Source organism: Camelus dromedarius, chromosome 18 (assembly GCF_036321535.1).
Source record: "Camelus dromedarius isolate mCamDro1 chromosome 18, mCamDro1.pat, whole genome shotgun sequence".
NCBI lineage: Eukaryota > Metazoa > Chordata > Mammalia > Artiodactyla > Camelidae > Camelus > Camelus dromedarius.
The window spans coordinates 9,325,904-9,346,386 of record NC_087453.1 but is presented as its reverse complement, the minus strand read 5'-3'; the positions used below and the strand labels follow the sequence as shown (position 1 = coordinate 9,346,386).

Genomic DNA, 20,483 nt, shown 5'->3' with positions numbered 1-20,483 from the left:
TGAATTTGACCTGCAAGCCATAGTTTGCTGTCTCATGATCTAGACCAGTGGTTCATAACTATTATGGGATGGGGTACTGCTCTCACGACACGTTATTAATGATCACAACAATAGTTAACCTTTATCGAGTGTTCATGGTATACTTGGTAGTGTGTTTGTCACTTTCCCTGCAGTACTTCATTTCGTTCTTACAACAACTCCATTAAGTATCGTGCCACCAACGAACAGATGAGGAAACTTAGGCTTATGAAGCCACTAGGTTGCAGAGCCAGGATTTTAACCCAGGTCTGTCTGACCCCAGTACATGAGCTCTTAAAGCTGTGTTAGAAATGAGATGAAAGCTACAGACATTTTGGCTAAATACACATGGTTTTGCAGGTTATTTCCAGGGAGGCATAGACATCCTGGTCTCATGTTATTAACACCTGATTAGGACTACGAATTTCTGAGGCTGAGGATCACGGATCAAGAGGAGGGTCTGGCCCAGAGAAAGGGCTCACTGGATGTTTGCTGGAATTAATGGAACTCTAGCCAGTTACAGCTTATGCAGAAATGCAAGCAGATATGATAAATTGCTCTGGGGTCTTTTCTTCAAAAATATAAATTCAATCACATCACTCTCTTATGTAATAAATCTGTAGGATTCTTCAGGAAAAAAATTTAACTCCTAAATTAATCTAACAGCCTTCCTCCCCAACTCCCCCAAAAGCTGTCCACTCTTCTGATAGACTTGCCCCTCTGTTTTTGCTGCCCCTGCTCAAGGGCTGGTCTGGTCTCCATGCTTGTATCCTTTGATCCTGGGTACCGCTGACTGGCCCAGAGGTGGACAGAAAATCCAGGCTGAGCTGAACCAGCCTACTGTGGAAAATCTGAGTTCAGGGATCCAGGAGTGAGTGGATTATGGGATGGAGAGCCTCTGAATTAAACAGTCAAGTACAATCTAGGCCTAAAGCAGCTTCATGATAAGCCCAAGCCTCAAGCAACTTGTCTCCCAAGTTGCAGGGGAACAGAAAAGCCATAAAAATCAGAGAAAGCCGAACCTTTGCGAGAAGTCAGAGATTAAAGGGAAGAGGCAGAGAGGAGTAGTGAGGACACAGGAGGTTTGAAAAAGGGTGTAGAGAGCCACAGTTAGGAGCTTGGGCTCCGGTGTCAAGCTGTTTAGGGTTCAAGTCTCAACTGCCACTTCCTTACCTTGAGCCAGGTATTTAACCTAAGCCTCAGTTTCTTCTTCTGCAAAATGGGGTGATAACAGTCTTTACCTCAGAGAGCTGCTGTGAAGATTAAATGTGTTAACACATGCAAAGCACTTAGGACAGCTTCCAGCAGCACCTAGTGAATGTCTAATAAGTGTCAGCTATCATCATGGAGGAAATATCTCAGTCCACACCACCCTTCTGCCCAGACCACTCAGCTTCTGAGCAGCTGGCTAGTCTTCGCTTCTAGTCCTTGTTCTGAAACTGCCTGCTGTATCCTGGAAGTGAACACCGCTGCTGCTTGGGTGAGCATGGGAGGAGGTTCCTGTCCCCTGCAATGAATCCTCAGTCAGGACTCGTGGTTGCCAAGACCCTCTGCATTGTGACTCTGACCCCTCTCTTTGGCCTCTCAGGCCACAGGTTCCTAAACGTCACGTTTCTCCAACCACACACTATTGGTCAATTCTGCAGGTCTGTGTTTCTTCCTCTCTGTCCAGTGAACTCCAATTCATCCTTTAAAACCCAGCCCACATGGCCCCTCCCAGCAGAGGTCATTTCTGGAGGGGCCAGCCACTCCATCGTCTGGTCTCCTTCATCATTTTGCCATGCCTTGTGGGTATTTATCACACATAGCCTATTACAGGGGTAGGGGTGTGTGTGTGTGTGTGTGTGTGTGTGTGTGTGTGTGTTCGTTCATTCCTGCCCAGAATCTGTGAGCTTTGGGGGGACAGGGATGGGTTCTGAGATTCACCTCTGCACCCCCAGCACCTAGCCTAGGGTGGCTCCTCCCACTGTGTTTGTTGGCTGTGGCTCAAGTTCACGGAGCACAAGTGGAAGGGCCAGACAGGATTCAGTTTTCAATCCGGCTACTGTTTATTAATGATTTGCTATGTGTGAGGTATTTTGCAAGGTGCTGGGGCTACTGCAGGTAGCAAGAGAGCTCTGGTGTTTTCTAGGCCAGCTTGGAAGATGAAAGCATTTCCCCAACCTCAGCTGTTCTACCAAATTCCTGAACTTTTTGCTATAGCTGTGTCCGACATGTCCCATATCTTTAAACAAAAACAAAACAAAAAGCTTTTGAGCTTCAATTTCTTGATTTGCACTCATTGAAAAAGCAAAATTTTGTAACTTTCTAAAATGACATACGTCACATGTTCAAAAGTAGATCTAATTTTTATATATTTATGAACCATACTCAAATGAATACCTCTGAACCCACCATCAAAAAACAGAACGTGTAACAGTATGTGTGTGTCCTTCACCATGCCTGAGAGAAATCGGAATTTTTCCTCATCCCTGTTCTTTTCTGTATAGTTTTTAATACAAATGTATGTGTCCCTAAATAAATTATTGTTTCATTTTGCTCGGTTTTGACATCATATTGTGTGTTCTGCTACACTTTCCTTAAGATTGAAAAAAAAAAACTCCTCACCTTCTTTGTTTTATTTTAGCCTTGTCCTGAGAAATAATATTTGTTTTTAAACTGCTGATTTTGCATGCTAGGGATATCTGTATCAAATATTCATTAAAGTAAATAGGTGACTGTTGGAATAAAACATTCTGGCAGCACACTTGGGAACTCCTGCATCGAGGTTAAGAGTGTGGGTCCTGGAGTCGGAATCCAGCTCTGCCATTTATTGGCTGGGAGTCCTGGAGCACTGAAACTTTCCTTGCCTCCAGTTTCCTTATTTGTCAAATGGGGATCTTCTAGTGGTTCTTCACGGGGGATGATTTTGACCCCCCCCCCCCTCGCCAGAGGACATTTGGCAAATTCTGCAGAAATTTTTGGTTGTCATGACTTGGGGGAGGAGTGCTTCTCGGAGCTGGTGGGTAGCAGCCAGGGATGCTGTTAAATATCCTGTAATGCACAGGACAGCCCCCACAATGGAGAATTATCAGGCCCCAAATATTAATAGTACCAAGGTTGAGAAACCCTAGGACATACCAGTGGTCAGCCCCTCAGACGCTGTGGAATAGGGGAAAGGAAGCTGTGTATATACAGCTGTTAGCACAGACCTAGGCACAGAGTAGTGGGTCTGACCTCACAGGGCAGCCAGCCAGGATTTTGGGCTGAGCCTCCCAATGGAGCTGCTGCAGTTTCTGACTCCTGGCCTGGAGGTGAGGCTGCAGGAGAAGGAGTGGACTCCGAGGAGTCTGTTCCTTTAAGAGCGGGGATGTCTCGGTTCCCCCAGAGGCTGGCAGGGGATGCCTGCTCCAGTTTCCAACCCTCAGACGACTCCAGGGAAGGCCCACGTAATTGATGTCTGCTGACAGACGCATGAATTATGCACCCAGTTATTGTCAGTCCTTAGCGCTGTTATTCTAAGGCGGGCACCGCCTTTGTACCTAAGAATATGCTCTCCCCTCCCCTCCTCTCAGCCTGAGGATGCTTAGGAGAGAAGAAAATGGGGCAGAACCCTCACTGCATCCTGGACTGGGGATGTCCGCTGCTCAGGGTTGGGTTGGGAGGGTCAGAGTGTGGCAGGGGCTCCTTCCCTTCCTGGTGCAAGCTCACATCAAATAGCACGTGTGCTAATCTGCTGTGAGGGTCTCCTCTGACCCTCCCCTCTTACATTTCTTTCTCTTCCAGACCCACTGAAGCCCTTAGGGTCAGGGGTCCACTTCCTGGCTGGGGAGCTTCTGAACATAAGAGCCTCAGTTTCCTCAACTTTAAGATGGGGGTTGGTGGTCTGGGCAAGGCTGCAAAGAGAATTCAATGCATTCACAAGGCCCTTAGATCAACTTGTATTGCTTTTATTATTTTCCAGCCTTATACTTATTTATAAGCTGGTTGGACTTGGGTTTGAGGACTAGTGCTGTTACTCCCCTCTGGCTGTGTGGCCATGGGCAAATCACTTCCCCTCTCTGAGCCTCCATTTCTTTATCTCTAAAATGGAGATGAAAGTAATTGAGCACTTACCACTTAATAGCCATTAAATATATATTATATTATCACATTGCTATTTGGGTAACTTATTGTCACGCTTACCCCCAGCCTCTGGACTGGTTGCTTTTGGAGGCCCAGAACTAGGTCTGTGGTCATTGCCTGGTTAAGGCAGCAGGTATCTTCTAAACAGTCTTGAACCCAAGTGAACAGTGTTAATCTGGTCTCTGGGATGGGTCCCAGGGATGGGGGACCAGCCAGCACTGAGTCCTCCCGGGCCCAGCTTAAACCCCTGACCAGACCTCTGCATTTCCAGCCTTGCTTTCCTGGGATCTGAACCCAATTGGGTTTGGGCAGGACTCCAGGAACCCAGAGAGCAGAGGCAGGAACCAGGACCGGGACTCAGGTCTGTCCCCAAATTCCCTCCTTGCGAGGAGGTTCTGAATCCTGCAGCCCACTTGTCTGCACCAAATGTATGAGGGGTCTTTGGCCCTCTCAGAGACAAGATTAGCAGGTAGGAGTACCCAGAGTGGGACTCAAGAGTGCTGGAGCCAGGCCCTTCTCATCCTAAAAAAAGCTGTTGGCTCTGGTGGTTGATCACAGGATGCCTACCTTTGGCTCCAGCAATAAACAGACTGTTTATCATTTGCTCCGCACACTCCCCTGCTCTTCCAGGAATGTGGACAAGGCACAGAACGTCTGTACAGAAAAGGGCCCAGACTCCTCTCTGGAAAGATGGGGAGACTCAAGCAGAGAAGGGAAGGGGCTAGTCTACGGTCATACAACGCATCAGGGGTCAGGTCTGTATAGTGATGCCAGAAGCTCTGGCGAGCTGAGCTCCACCAAGTGCTCAGGTCCTGCAAACTGCTCTCATACATACACCTGTTTCACAGCAGCATTACTTCCAAGAGCCAAAAAGTGAAATCAACCTGAATGCCCATTAAGCGATGGATAAACTATGGTCTAGCCTACAAAGCAGTATTATTCAGCCATAAAAAGGAATGAAATACTGATACATGCTGTAATGGGGATGAATCTTAAAAACATTATGCTGAGTGAAAGAAGCCAGACACAAAAGGCCACACAGCATGTGATTCCATTTATATGAAATGTCCAGAAAAGGCACCTCTATAGAGACAGAAAGCAGGTTAGTGTTTGCCGGTGCGGAGATAGGGATTAACAGTGAATGGACATGAGGGAGCTCATTGGGATGATGACGATGTTCTAAAACTGATTTAAGGTGATGGTTGCACAACTTGGCAAATTGACTAAAAAATCATTAGATTGCTCCCTGGACTATGGGTGAATTATATGCTATGTAAAAATAAGCCTCAGTAAAGTCATATAAAAAGTTGCTTTCCTTAAAGAGTATCCCATTGCCTTTAATCCTCTCAGCCACACTGATGGGCCACAGGAGAGAAGCAGAAATCTGAGCAAGCCACAGCCCTGCTGTAAACCCTGCAGTGGTTCCTCATGTTCTTGGATAAAGTTCCAATTCCTCTGCATTTAGCTGGCGTATATTTACTGAGCACTTACTAAATGCTATGCTAGTGGTTGGGGATGTAGATGGCCTTAAGGAGCTGGTAGGGGAAGGCAGACAAAAAAAAACCCCATAAACCAATAAAGGAGCAAGATGATGTCAGAGAGTGTTATTGAGAAAAACAAACCAGCAGCATCAGTAGAGAAGCACTGGAGGTGTCCACAGGAGGTTGGGTGGTCAGAGCAGGCCTTTCACAGGAGATGCCCTGGTTCTGAGACTTGAAGGTAAGGAGTGTGTCATTCAAAGATCTGAGCATTCCAGGTAAAAGCATGGCATGTGCAAAGGCCCTGGGGTGGGAATGAGCTTGGCATATTAAGCAACAGAAGGAAGCTCAGTGTGAGTGGGGCTGCGTGAGCAAGGGGGACAGTGGGAGGAGATGAGGTCAGAGAGGCAGGAAGCATAATTAGATTTGGATTTTATATTAAGACCACCTTCCTTTTCTCTCCAGATCATTTCCTCCAATTCCCACTGCATAATCCATACTGAATCCTAGCAAAGCCACTTACAATTCCCAAGGCGCACCGCCATGCTTCCTCACACCTCCAGATCCTCGCCAATGCTGTTCTCCCTGCCTGGAGTGCCCTTCCTCTTCCCTTCTCCTGGCTGATTCCTACTGCCAGTTCAGTCCTCGGCTCAGGGGCCACTTGCTCCAGCGAGCCCTCTCTGACCCCCAGGTCTGGGCTGAGAATGTCATCCTCTGGACTCTCACAGCCTCTGGGCTCCTCCTGTTACAGCACTGACCTTGCTAAGTTGGAATTTTCTCCTCTGTGCCCTGCAATAGAATGTCAGCTCCAAGAGGGCCCAGGCTGGGTTTTCTTGCACTGCTGTACCCCCAGCTCCTGAAAAAGTGCCTGGCACAGAGCAGCCACTCTCTAAATAGTTAATAAATGAATGAACAAGCCAAAGAATGAAATGGAGGCTCAGAGAATGAAGTGACTTTTCCAGGGCCACACAACTTGCAAGGGACAGATCTGGGACTCCAGCTCAGGTCTGGGTGTCTCCTTTTCAAGGACGCAGGAGGTGGTGGCTTCTGGACCATCAAACCTTTCGCTCCTTTTATGGTACTTCCGCTTCCCCAGCTTTACGGGGGGATTACAGATGGGGAGTTTTAATCAGAAGGGTCACTGGCTCAGATCCGATTAAGGGGATTGGGAGCAGGCTGATGGTTTTGGCTCCCTCTCCTACAGGTAGGGGCCTCTGGTGAGAGTTGGTGAGAAATTGGAGTCAGAAGCCTGCAGGGGGTACTCATGGGCACAAAGGAACCCAGGGATCCTGTGCTTGGACAAGAGGATGAAGGCCTCAGGGTGAGCCCGGCAACAGGGGCCTTCACCATGAGAGGGCAACCGAGTCACAAAGGTGGAAACGGGGTGCAGTTGCACTGCTCGGGGTGTCCCAGGCGTTATAACCAGAGGTCTTGGGACTGAGAAATTTATTTTTATTTTCCCAAGTTTCAGAGTTAGGAAATTTCACATAAAAATCTAGATTTTCAGATTCCCTTGGATCATCAGATGCTGTGTCTACATTCAGCCTGCATTCCTGATGGCAACCACTCGCCGGTGCTAAGGAACAGCTGCTGCTTCAGACCGGGCAAGGCCCTCCCAGTGTGCCACAGGCCCCTTCACCCCTTTTTAAAATCTGTCGGGTGTCTGTAGGGGTTGGGTTTGCCAGCCCGGACCCACTGCTGTGATACTGAAGACAGCAACACTTACTGATCTGCTACCGTATGTGAAGAACTTTCCAGACAAGATCTGCATCTACTTGCATAAGCCAGGAACCTAGGGGTCACGTTTGCCATATCCAACCCCATCCTTTGCCTTCATATCCAAACCATCTCAAGTGTTGTCCATTCTGGCTCACAGCTGTCTTTGGATCTGTTCTGTTCTCTCCATCTGCTAAGCCCTACCCTAACCCAAGCCACTGTCGCCTCCCATTAGGCCACTGCAAACAGACTTCTTTCTAGTTTCCCCAAAGCCACTCTGGCCCATTATGGCGAAGACCACTAGATGTCCCCAACATCTACTCTTCCCTTCTTCCGTTGTAACAGGGTTTTAGCTGGACCAAGGGCTACCCAGAACGAAGACGACATTTTCCAGCTTCCTCTGCAGTTAGATATGGCCCTGGGACTAAGCCTGGGCAATGGAATGTGAGCAAAAATGATGCTTGTCCTCTCTCTTTTTCCTCTTTTTTTTTTTTTTTTTTTTTGCTGGCTGGGAGCCGGATGTCATGGGCAGAGCTGGGACAACTATCTCAGATCCAAGATGGAAGCTAATCCCAGCACCAGACTAGCCCTTTACGGAAAAAGTTTGCCAACTTCTGGTCTACCTCATAATATCTCATAATCTCTCTCTCTCTCTCTCTCTCTCTCTCTCTAAGCCACTGTATTTTGGGGTCTCATGGTGACAGTTGCTTAGTCCATACCCTGTCCAGCTCTCCAGCCTCGTCTGGCTCCACGCTGCCCTTTGCTGTCTCATTTCAGGCACATTAGCCTTCCTTTGGTTCCTCATAGTCTCTACAATCCTTCTTGCCACAAGGACTCTGCCCATGCCATTCCTTCTGCCTCAAATGCTTTTTCCTCCACCCTGCTTGGTTAACTCCTACTCATCCTTCTTATCTCAGCTCAGGCATCCCCTCCTCAGAGAAGCCTTCCTTGACCAGGTCACATCCCCAATTGCAGGTTCTAATAGCACCATGTCCTTCTCCTCATAATGCGACTAAGTTGCAGTTTTACGATAATGTCCACCTCTCTCCAATGTAAGCAACCAGGGGATAGGGGTTGTGTCTCAATTTTCTCAAACTTGAATCCTCAGAGCAACCAGTAGGTGCTCAATACATGTTTATGGAACAAAGGATGTCATTTTATCCTGAAAACAACCTGCAGGTTATGCTGTGTTCCCTTCCCCCTATTTTGTAATTGGGAAAACTGAGGCTTAGAAAGACAATATCCAAAGCAACCATTAGGGAAGTGGTAGAGGCAGGTTTTAAACCATGTCTACTAGACTCTGAACCCCCCCTTTTTTTTAAAGAAAGAAAAAAGAAAAACACTGAAGATCTTTCTTATCCCAGCATCTGGGGTCTGGGTTATGGTTTTTAAAATATGCCCTCACTTGAACCATCTCTCCGACGTGACCTGACTCCTCCCTACAAGCTCTAGGTTGGGTACCCTCTTCCTAACAGGTCAATGAAGTTCCCATGAGCTTTGCCAAAGCAGGAATTCTGGAAGCTGGTTATAACGTCCTGCCCATCTGAGAACAATGCCTCTAAGGGAGGTGGGAACTTGACTCTGGTCCCTCCAGGGGAGGAGGTGATGGGGAGAAACGTGAGGCAATGTCCTTCCTGCCTGAGTGATCAATCACCAATTCCCGATATTCGCCGAGGGCATGAGGAGCTGAGGAACGGACTGTCAGTCTTAACAGTGATGAATGGCATCGGTCCATCCTCCTGCAGAGAGCAGTGTACTGAATTAAAAACAAGGAGCACAGGAGATGTTAGGCAAGGACAGTCTCCACAGGTTCTGCTGAACCACAAACCGGCCCCCTTGCCCCCAAGGCTGGAAGGATGGAGAGCGGGAAGGGTGGTCTCTGAGAGCTTGGCCGAGGTGGCTGGGGTTGCTGAAAGAAGCTAGATGTGTTAGTCTGGATGCTGGGATTGGGTACCACTCTGGCTAATGTCAGACTGATAGCTCCATGAGTGGTCATTCTTAACAACAGCCAGATCTGTTGGTTAATGCCCAATATACATTTAGAAAGAGGCATCTGGGTGGCTTAACAATAGTTCTTTTTCATGTAGCAGTTTAGTCTCAATAGAGATTTCTATTGAGGTAAAATGGATGTGTGGGTAGTTGAGAGACCTACTTTCTAATTCTGGCTGGGCATCCTTAGGCAAGCGTCTTCACATCTCTGATCTTTTCCATGAAATATCCACCTAGGGTCTGTTCCTGCAGGAATGGAAGTCTCATGCTGAGAGACTAGAGCTACTAGATCCTCGAATCACCACTTGGAAGAGAGCTGTGCTGGGTTATTACGAGGTCCTTAGTGGAAATTACAAGTCAGAAATAAACTTGGACATATATAGTCATGAGATTGTGTGTCTGTATGCTACTGCAGCATAATCTAGGGTATTCTGACTAATTTGTCTGGTTGAGTTGGAGCACAGGCTCTATCCTCTGGTTTTAGCCAAACTAGTCCTTGCAGACAAAGATAAATGGCTTACAAAGATCCTTGCAAAGAAAAACAGCTTGGAGACAGTATTAATAATGCAAGCCCAGGCGAGCGTCAAGACAATAGCTAAACTGACACTTCTGGTATGAGTCCTTCAACAGTAACAACGTGAGGTTAAAACCAATGATGATCTCGTAAGATAATGATGATCAGGGAGGCTCTGTAATAAAGATTTTCATCCACTCTTTTTTACAGTAAACACTGTCTTCATTCACTCATCACACAGGGGAAGAAGGCAGCATAAGTGAGTAAAGCAATGAATGAATGAACTAGACAGAGGCACCAGAATGTATTAGTTAAGAACCTAGACCTGCATTTTAATCCCAGCTTCTTGATTTTCCAGCTGTAAGACCTTGGGCATGTTAGTTAACCTATCTGAGTTTCAATTTCCTCATCTCTGCAATGGAGACATCCATGGTTCCTGCTTCACTGAGGATTCACTGAGATTTTGCCTGGCTGGCACACAGTAAGGGCTCAGTGAATGTTAGCTGCTCATTTGTTTTAAACCTGAGAGGAAGACTTCAGCTCGATATAAGACTATTCTAAGGTGGGAGCTGTTACAATTAGCTATTATTATTATTCATTGAAGGGAGGCCAAAGGAAAGGATGGAGTCAGTGAGACCCTGCATTTGGACAGGGTTCCCTGTGTATCCCTTACACAGCTATATAAACTTACATAGGGAACTTCATCTCTCTGATTCTCAGTTTCCTCATCTATAAGAAGGGAATAATTATACCTACATGGTCAGGTTTTTATTAAGATTGACCTCATTCTTTCATTCACTTATTCATGTACCAGGTAACCTTTTAGGCCCTAGAAATAGAGCAGTGAACAAGTCAGGCAAAAACCCGAGCTTGTGTAGAGCCTAGCATCTTGTAGAGGGAAGGGATACAGAGCAAACAGTAACAAGGCAACTGGATAATTTCGGGTGGTGATAATTGCTATGAAAAAGTGAAGTGGGCCAGTGGGAAAGAGAGTGACTGTGAGATGGATTTACTTTAGCTGAAGTGGTCAGGGAGGGGCTCTTTGTGGAAATGACATTGGAGTTGAGACCTGAATAGTAAGGAGGAGCTGCCATGTGACCATCAGTGGGAAAGGCATTCCAGGAAGAGGGAACAGTAAGTGCAAAGGCCCTGGAGTGGGAACGTTTGGGCCAGTGTGGTTAAAGTAGGGTGAGTGAAAGGGAGAGTAAGAGGAAATGAGGTGAGAGAGGTAATAGTGGATGTTAGAGGGCTTCCAGGCTACACACACTAAGTGTAGAACATGCTATGATTATTATTACTATTATTAGCAGCAGTCTTCCTCTGACTCCCTTCTTGATGCCCCACTAAGGACCTGCTCTGGAAAATAAAGACGATCATCCCTGTGTCCCTGAAGAGCCCCCTAGATATTCAGCCAAGAATCCTATCAGGTCTATTTAGCCTGAATCCCCGGTATCCCTGATGTTTCCTCTTAATAATTTTCCATCCACTGACCCCCACCCTGCTCCTTTGCTGTAAATTCCCACTTGCTCATGCTGTATTCAGAGTTGAGCCCAATCTCTCTCTCTGACTGTAAAATTCCACTGCAGTGGTCCCCTGCTTGTTGATGGTCCTGACTAAAGTCTGCCTTACCATCTTAACATGTGTCATCATTTTTTTTTTTTTTAACATCTTCCTTCTCTGGACTCCGGTAGCTTCTTATTTTCCTGTTATAAAAGGGAGTCAACAGAGCCCGCAGCACCTTGTCATCTGGGGCTCCTTGGGCCTGGAGAGCCCTTTCCCCACTCCCTCTCTCTCTCACACAGCTTGCTTTCTCACTTCTTTTAGGACTCAGCAGAAATGTCACCTCCTCAAAATACCCTTTTCAACTTTTCCCAGACTGAATTAAATGCCCTTCTGATGTGCTACTCAACTCTTTTATTGCCCCTGTCATAGCAGTCTTTTTAAGGTAGAAACTAGGTCTTGTCACTCCTTTTCTTTCAATAGGAAGCCCTCCAATGGCTTCCTATTGCATTCAAAGTGAGATCCAGCCTCTTGGCGCTTACAAGGCCCTGTCTGATCTCACCCGTGTTGGCCTCAGATCTCTTCTCCTCTGCTCTCTCCCACGCAATCACTCTCCTCTAGCAACACTGGCCATTTATCTGCTCTTCAACATGCCAAGATCATTCCTGCCTCAGGACCTTTGCACTTGCTGTTTTCCCTCTTCCTGAAATGCCCTCCCTCTAGATTTCTCTATGGCTGGCTCTTTCTTATCCTTCACATTTCTTCCTTAGAGAGGCTGCTCCTGACAACCCGATTCAAAAGAAACTCCCCACTCAATTTCGCCACACTGTTTTATGTCATTGGTGATTTGCCACCATCTGCAGTCATCTTGTTTATTCATTTGCTCACTCATTTATTTTCTGCTTCCCCACTTCCCCAGGTTGGCACTATGAAGGCAGGGACCATGTCTATTTTGCAAGCCTGGATCCCCACTGCCCAGCACAGAGCCTGGTATGGAGTTGGCACTCAACAAATACTGGTGCAGTAAATGAATGAATGAACGAACGAATGAACGGATATATGAGTGGATGGTTGTTGGGTGGATGGATGGGTGGGTTTAGAAGCTATGGCCCCAACTAGACACCCTAATGCAACAAATTTTATTGAGTGTTCACCCTGTGTGAGGCACCATGGGGAAACACAAGCTTGAATTAGCAGCTCAAGTCAAATAATAATGACGTAATAATAACAGCTAGTATTTACTGATGACTCACCGTGCCAGGCACTGTGCCAACTGCTTTACACGGGCGGTCTCACTTACTCCTTGTGTCAACCCTACTCTCATCATCCCTGTTTTGTGGTTGGGAAAACCGAAGCACAGAGAGGTGAGGCTTCACGGAGCAGGAATCACTGGGGCTGGGCTTTGAGGGCCGAGATGGGTTCCATCAGGCAGAGGTGGGAACAGGAGGTGTTCTGGGTGGAGGTAGCCTCATGTGCAAAGGCTTGGAGGTAGAGAACGACAGTCAACCTAGTTCGGCTGGGGCGGGCGCCCACAGAGAGAGAAGGCTGGCAAGAGTGAAAGCCACTACCTGCTGAGCGCCTACTGCGTGCCATTTACTCACTCAAGGCCTTTACTCACAACCACCCCAGAAGGTATGTCTTATCACCTCCACTTTTCAGAGGACCAATCTGAGGCTTGGAGCAGCTAAATAATTTGTCCAGAGTCACACAGCAGAATTAGGATTGAACTCAGGTCTGCCTAACTCTGGGGTGGGCACACTGGGTCAGAGGGGTATTCAGGGGTCCACGAGGGAGAAGATAAAGGGCAAGCTGTTAATTGAGCATTCATTAAGGGCCAGGCACAGCATATTATCTCATTTAATTCTCACAAGTTCCCAGGAGGCAGGTGTTTTTGTAGTTTTTATAGTTACTGATGTTCTGGACTGTTTAGTATTTTGGGGGGTGGTGAGGGTAGGGAATCAATTCTCCTCTACTCCTGTGTATTGAGTGAAGCTGACCCTGTTCCCCTGTCCCACGGGTAAGAATGAGACTCAAGCTTACCAGTTAGGGTAATCTATCCCCCTGGACACACAGTGATTGGTTTAGCAGTGTGGGCATGACTCAAACTGGCCAATCAAGCTTCGTCCTGGGACTTTTTCTGGAATTACTGGGAAAGAGGTACTCTCTTTCATCAGAGACTGCCGAGTTGACAGGATGTCAACCCACTGGGGACGAAGAATAATCTTTGGCTCCCCAGAAAGAATCTGCCCAATGGAGAGGGACTCCATACCAAGAGATGAATGCAGGTTTCTGATGACACTACATGAGCACCTGGATACAGCCATTTCTGAAGCCATTATCTCTGGACTTTCCAATAATATAGACCAATTAGTCCTCTTTTTTGATTTGGGTTTCTGACCCTTGCACATAAAAATTGACAAAATTCTTATCTTCATTTAATAGGCAAGGTAATTAAGATTCATAGAGGGTAAGTGACTTGCCCAGGATCAACCAGCTAGAAAGTGGGTGAACCACACTGAGATATAACACAGAAGGTGCCTGGCATATTTAAGAGGACCTCAATAAATGCCAGTTCCCTTCCCCCACAGACCAAGGAATGGCAGAGTAGAGGACTGGAAGAGATACACCATGTGGAACTCCAAGCTGCTGGTCAGATTCCGGATTCCATCTGGAAACCTCCAAACTGTGTTGGGGTCTGGCAGGAGTGGGAATCAAGGCTTAGGAGTTGGCAAATAAAGTGAACCAGCTGCCAGGATGTAAGTGTTTAAACAAAACTCCTGAGGATCCCACTCCCTCCAGAATTGCCATCTGAGGGTCCTGGCTGCAGCCCAAGGTTTCCAGGGAAGGGCCCGAGGTCCTAGCACTTGAAAATTTACACTTAGCAGGAGCACGCCTCGATAATGGTTTCAGTATTGCCAGCATTCTGCAGTCATTTGAACTTTTCAGAATTCCTTTACACTGGAGCTGGACAGAGAATAAAAGGTTTAGCATGCAAACACTGACCCCGGACAGAGTTGGATTGTAATCTTGGCTCCCGCCAGCTGGGTGACCTCTCTGAGCCTTGGTTTCCCATTGTCAGAAATGGACAAGACTGGAGGAAGGAATCAAAGAGGTAAAAGTTCAGAGTCTGGAATCTCTTTAGCTTTCAGGCCATGCAAGTGAGTTCTACATGCAGACTGAGCCCTGGCACGGACAACCCTGTCATTGCTCTGAGCCTGAGTTTCCTCATCTGTAACACGGCGATCAGACCAGTCTTCACCGCACAGGTGTTCGTGAGGCCGGGATGAAATTATGGTTTGAACACATGGCCCCCAAACTGCCACTTGGTGCCAATGAAGGGTTAGCGGCTGTGACAAGTGTGAACAGAGGCCCCTCTCCAACTGGAGACAGGCCTACCTACAGACAGGTGGTTTTGGCCCACGAAGTGAATTATTTACTAACACTGATTTCCCCTACAAATCCAGAATTCCAGCTTCTCAAAGAAAGAATCTGAAGCTCTGGCTACTCCAGGCCCATGTTCCCCTGTGAACCCTGGGCTGGGGCTGAGTGCCAGCTAGTCCAGGCCTGTGCTTTTAAAGTCTTACAAGCAGCCCATGCAAGTTGTTTATAAGGCCTGCTTGGCCTCTGCAGGGATCTCAGTTTCTGAGCCTAGGAATAAATCATTAGAAGTGTGGCCAGCGATGAAGGAAAGGATTACACAGTGCCAGGGAAACAGTCATGGGCTCCTTAAGGAATGCTGGGCCTGCAGCTGGGTCTGTGGAGTGCTCTGAGCCAGGGGTGCAGGGCTGGAATCCCCTCCTGCTCTAGCCCCTCACCCATCCGTACTGCGGCCTGCTCTTCCTGGTCTGCAGGAAAGCCATGCTGTTGCTTCCTTAGGGCCCCTAATGCATTTTCTCTCACTTCCAGACCTCTCTGAAGTCTCACTACCATTCTCCACTACCCACTCGGTGAATAAAACAAAGTGATGGGATTAAAAAAATAGGAGGGTAGGAGAGGAGTGACTACTTAAATGGCCAGGGAGGGCCTCTCTGAGGAGCTGACATTCGAGTGGAGATCTGGGGGATGTGAAGGAGATGGGCATGGGGACATTTGGGGATAAGGTGTTCAAGGAAGAGATAACAGCAAGTGCAAAGGCCCTGAGGTAGAGAAGAGATTGTAGGAGGAAGAGAAAGGAGAGCTATGTACCAGGAGCTGGGAGGAAGGCAGTAGGTGTCAGAGATGAGGGCCAAGAGAGAAGTGAAGAAAGCCTTAAGGACCTGATTGATTGTTTTTATTCTGAGAACCTCACAAGTCACAGGGGGATTCTCAGCAGGCTAATGACATGGCCTGATGTAGGTTTTAAGATCCTCCAGCTGCATTTGGTAACAGCCTGTAGGGAGATTGGAATAGAAACAGGAATCTAAGTGAGGAGGCCTGGCAGGTGTCCAGGTGAGAGATGGAGGTGGCTGCTGAGAATACAAGACAGATTTAAGGCATATTTTGGAGGTGAAGCGAACCAAATTGCTGACGATTCAGACATGTGAGGTGAGGGAAAAAAAGAGTCAAGGAGGAATCCCAGCTTTTGTCCTGAGCAACCAGGGGGATGGTGGTGGCATTGCCTGAGCCAGGGAGGACTGGGAGGAACACACTGGAGCAGAACAGAGGAGCACCTGGGGCCAGATCACAATGGGCTGTGACCACTGGCTGAGGGTCTGGAGGAGACCCTGCAGGCAAAGGGGAGCTATGGAAGGAAGGCTTTTGAGCAACAGCAGAATATTCATCCAGTCATTCAACAAACATTTGTGGGAAGAGGTGGCCCACATTCTGCTCTCTCCCAGACAATGAAGGTCCCCTCAACCAGCAGCAGGTTACGAGGCACATATCACCTTCCTGGGACCAGAGTGTGGACAAGGACATCTCACCTGCTGGCCCATGGGTTCCCTTCCCCTCCTCCATCTCCTGCTTTAGGAGCTGAAGTACATTTAAAAATCTTTATTTACTCACTGATCGCCTGTCCTCCCCTCTAAAAGCCCCATGAACGTAGAGACAATCTTCATCACTTCTGTGTCCCCAGGGCCTAGACCTGTGCCTGGCACATAGTAGATGCTCCATAACGACTGACTGAGGAACCAAGTTTTAAAAAAAAGCTCCAGTCTGCCATCTTGAAGGAGCCCGTGGGAGACTAGCAAGCACCGGGACAGCAGTGGGACACCGCAGACATTCAATACACAGCAATGGAACCGCACAGAAAACACAGGCACACTGTCTGCAGCCCTGGCCCGTTGCTGGTGGGTTTTGTGGCTTCCCCCGGACACGACGGGCCTGAGGGGTGGGGACAGAGAGTCAGCCTGTCACCCACCCTCCTGAGCCCCTGTCTCAGGCCTGGACAGGGTAGGTAGGCGTGGTGTCTGCACTGATCCCAGCTAAGCAGCGGGACGTATAAGGATGTGTAATCCGAGACCTGAGCGTCCTGTCCTTCCGGCTTTAGCCTGACCTTGGCTGGGATGACCCAAGTCAGGATGGTTCCCCAAGGGCCCCCCGGAGCTGAGACCCTCCACAAAGCCAGGGACAGAGACCAAAGGCAGCCCTTTGGCACTCAGGGGCAGACAGAGACTGAGGGCACAGGGTGGCAGGCTCACCTAGGCCTCCCCTGCCCTTCACCCCTGCCAAAGTGGAGAGTGCACCCCTGCACCCCTCCCCTACCCCTGCATCTCTGTCCCGGAGTTCTCCCTGATGGGGAAATGCTGCACAAAAATATTGTGTCAGGGAAGAAAAGAGGCATTCATTCATTCACTCATTCATTCATTCAGCAAACATTTATGGAACCTAAACTACGTGCCAGGCCTTGTTCTACATTCTCAGGACATCGCAGTGACCAACACAGACCTTGTCTTCACATTGCTGACATTTGGGTCGGGGGAGCAGATGTTAAATGAGGGAACATAAATGAACAAGGTTGCTTCAGATGCTACAAAGACAAGAAAATGGGCTGATGGGATAGAGAGTGGGTGTGGGGAGGGCATCGTTAGTGGTGGTGGTCAGGGAGGGCTTCTCTGAGGAGGTGACATCAGAGCTGAGAACTGAACGAGAAGAATCCAACTGTATGAAGAGCTGGGAGACGAGTGTCCAGTCAGAGGGAAGAGATTTTTATCCTCATAAGTCATATAAATTGGCATGATTACCTCCATTTGTTGAGTACTTACTATGTACGAGGCCCTGCTATAAGCAATAAGTTGTTTAACACTCAAAACAATCCATTATTGCCATCCCATTTTGTGGATGAGGAAACTGAGCCACAGAGAAGTTAAGTACTTTGCCCAAGGCCACACAGCTAGCAAGCAGCAGAGTGGGGATTTGAACCCAGGCTGCTCTATCCCCCAATTTATAAGTTGTTCCCTATTCTCAGAGCACAAGGAAGAGAAAAACTAATTGTTGAGCACCTGCCAAGCACCAGGCCCTTTGACCTCTGTCATCTTTACCTGGTCCTGCTTCTGAAGGCCATGTGCATCTCTTTCCTCTTCTCCTGTTACCACCTTGTCCACCTCCAGCTCCAGGTTGGTCCAATAAGCATCTTCTAACCCTCCCAGACACAGTGATTGGCTGAGGGATGGGCATGTGACACAAGATGGGCCAATGAGAGGAAGTCCTGGGACTTTGGATATAATCCTGGGACTGGAGAGGAGGTTCTCTTTCCAAGGGGAATGTCTAGCTGGGAGATTGGAAGCCTGGAAGCCCAGAGAGCTTGCCTGACAATGAAGCTCCCTCAGGGGAAGGCAGAGACCAAAGATGGAGAGAGACTAAGTTGCAGTGACAAGTCCTGACAATATGGTTCGAGGGCCTGTGTATCTGGGCCAGAAGCCAGAGCTACTTCTGGACTTTCCAGTTGCTTGAGCCAATAAATCACCCTCCCTTTCTTTTCTAGCTTGAGCCAGTTTGAATTGGATTTCTGTCACTTGCAACTGAAATCAGAACATTTCCCCCCATCCCTCTGTCCTGAAATGTCTTCCCTTCTCATCTCTCCCGCTACCAACAGTATTATTCTTACCACCACCAGGAATATAATCATCACTGCCATCACCAATACAATGACTACTTTCGTTAACACTTCCATCACTACTGCCAGTAACAACACCGTCATCACCACCACCAACATAATGACCACTTGGGGCCATTATTGCTCCTATGACTGGTGCTGGAACTACTACTACTATGACCTCTATTAATGTCACACTCTCCATTTGTAAACCTCTCCCCAGTGTATAAAGTTCACAATCCATTGCAGGGGCGAGAAAACTGAGGTTTGCAAAGGTGATGGCGTCTGCCTACAGCCATAGGCAAGGCTATTCCAACCTCCATTCATTCATTCACTCACCCTCTCATTCATTTATTGATGAAACATCACTGACTGCCTTCTGTGTGAGGATGGGCTCCATTAGAGCTGGGATGCACCAGTGAACACAGACCTGGTTCCTGCCTCACTGAGCAGCCAGTCAGGGGGACATTCCAAGAAGCTTCCTCACAGCCCACATAGGAAGCCTGGCCAGGATCGTCCTCTCCTACTCAGGGTTCTGAGACCATAAGGGAGGAGCCTGGTTTGTGGGCAGGATTGAAGGACTGCTGTGGATTTCCCCTCTTACCTGAGCTGCCTTGGACAACAGACTCAGCCTCTGAACATTTCTCCCTGACCAGGCAGTAAATCCTTTGTGTGTGTGTGTGTGTGTGTGTGTGTGTGTGTGTGTGTGTGTGTGTGTGTGTGTGTGTGTGTGTGTGTGTGTGTGTGTGTGTGTGTGTGTGTGTGTGTAGGGTGTGGGGTGAGGTGGTGAGGGAGCCTGACTTTACTCCTCTGTCTATGCACAGTACCTAGCATGGGCAAGGCACACAATAGGGGCTCAATATGTGCTTATTAATGGATTATTGTTCAGAAGCAGAACTAGGCTTCCTTCCATTCATCCTTCCATCCATACGCCCAACTTTCTATCCCTCATTTATCTAACATAACCCAATTCCTTCCTTTCACCTATCCTCCATTCTTGTATCCATCCATCCATCCACCCAGCCACTTATCTGTCTACCCTCATCTGTCCACTCATCTCTCCATCCATCCATGTATCCATCTATCCATCCATGTACTGTCCATCTTCCCCCTCCCTCTCTTGCCTTCCTTCCATCCATCTGTTCATCCATCCACCCAACTTTTCATCTATTGATTCTTTCACTTTCCTTCTTCTCTCTTCCTTCTCTCCCTTCATTCTTTCCTCCTTCCACTCATTCTCCATTGTTCAATGCATCCATCTTCTACCCACGTATCCAGCATCCAACATCCTTTTGTTTTCTACCATCCATCTATTCATCCATGCATCCTTTCCACTCATTTCCTGTATTTGTCTTTGTCTCCATCTTTCTTTTTTTAATCAATTATTTATTCATCCCTCAAGCATGGCAGGCCCTGTGTCAGCTGTCAGGGGTAAGGTAACCACCACTGGATCCCTTCCTAGGAGAGATCACATTTGAACCAGACCAGTGGCTGCTCAGGACCAGGCTCCCTTCCCTGTCCCTATAGTCTGTCTCCTGAGCCCTCCAAGGGACCCCAGCTCTCATCCAGGCACTTTTTTTTTTCTTGCCTGTGTTTGGAATCTTCCCTAGAGTTCCAGCCCACAGACCAGGCAGAGATTATAAACACAGCCACTTTCTCCGGCTGTTCCTAGATCTGTTCTTAACCCCTGCTTTCAGAGAACACAGCCCTGGACAGGGCCAAATTGCTGCTGTGTACAAAAACAGAACGGCACTGCTTAAGCACCTACTGTGTACTGGCATAATGAGGGGTATAATGAAGAAGACGACCTAAAATTTCAGAGCCTGAAGGTCCCTCTCTGGTTCGACCATTTCCTTTCACCCATTTGGGTCAGAGGCCAGGAACAGCCCGGAGAGGAGGGTGACTATCCAAGGTCGAAGGCCAGTCTGTGGCAGAACCAGGACTAGACCAGGGGTCTCCTGACCTGGTGCTCTGTCCCTCACCTGACTGGTTCCGGCCCCTGCTCATTTCCCTGGGCAGTTTAGGATGATTCCAGCCTCCAGGTTTTTGCTCTTGCTTTGCCTCTTCCCAGCCTCTTTCCCTAGAAGGTTAACATTTTCCTGACTCTTAGCAATTTGCTCTGAGCTTGCAAGATTGAACAAACAAAACCTTG

General features: G+C 48.0%; 1 protein-coding gene across 1 annotated transcript in view; it reads right to left on the bottom strand.

Moving 5' to 3' along the window:
* The window catches only part of KCNB1 (potassium voltage-gated channel subfamily B member 1), a 92,318-nt gene that overhangs the window by 10,104 nt on the left and 61,731 nt on the right, over positions 1-20,483 (bottom strand). The gene's annotated exons all lie outside the window — the stretch shown is intronic.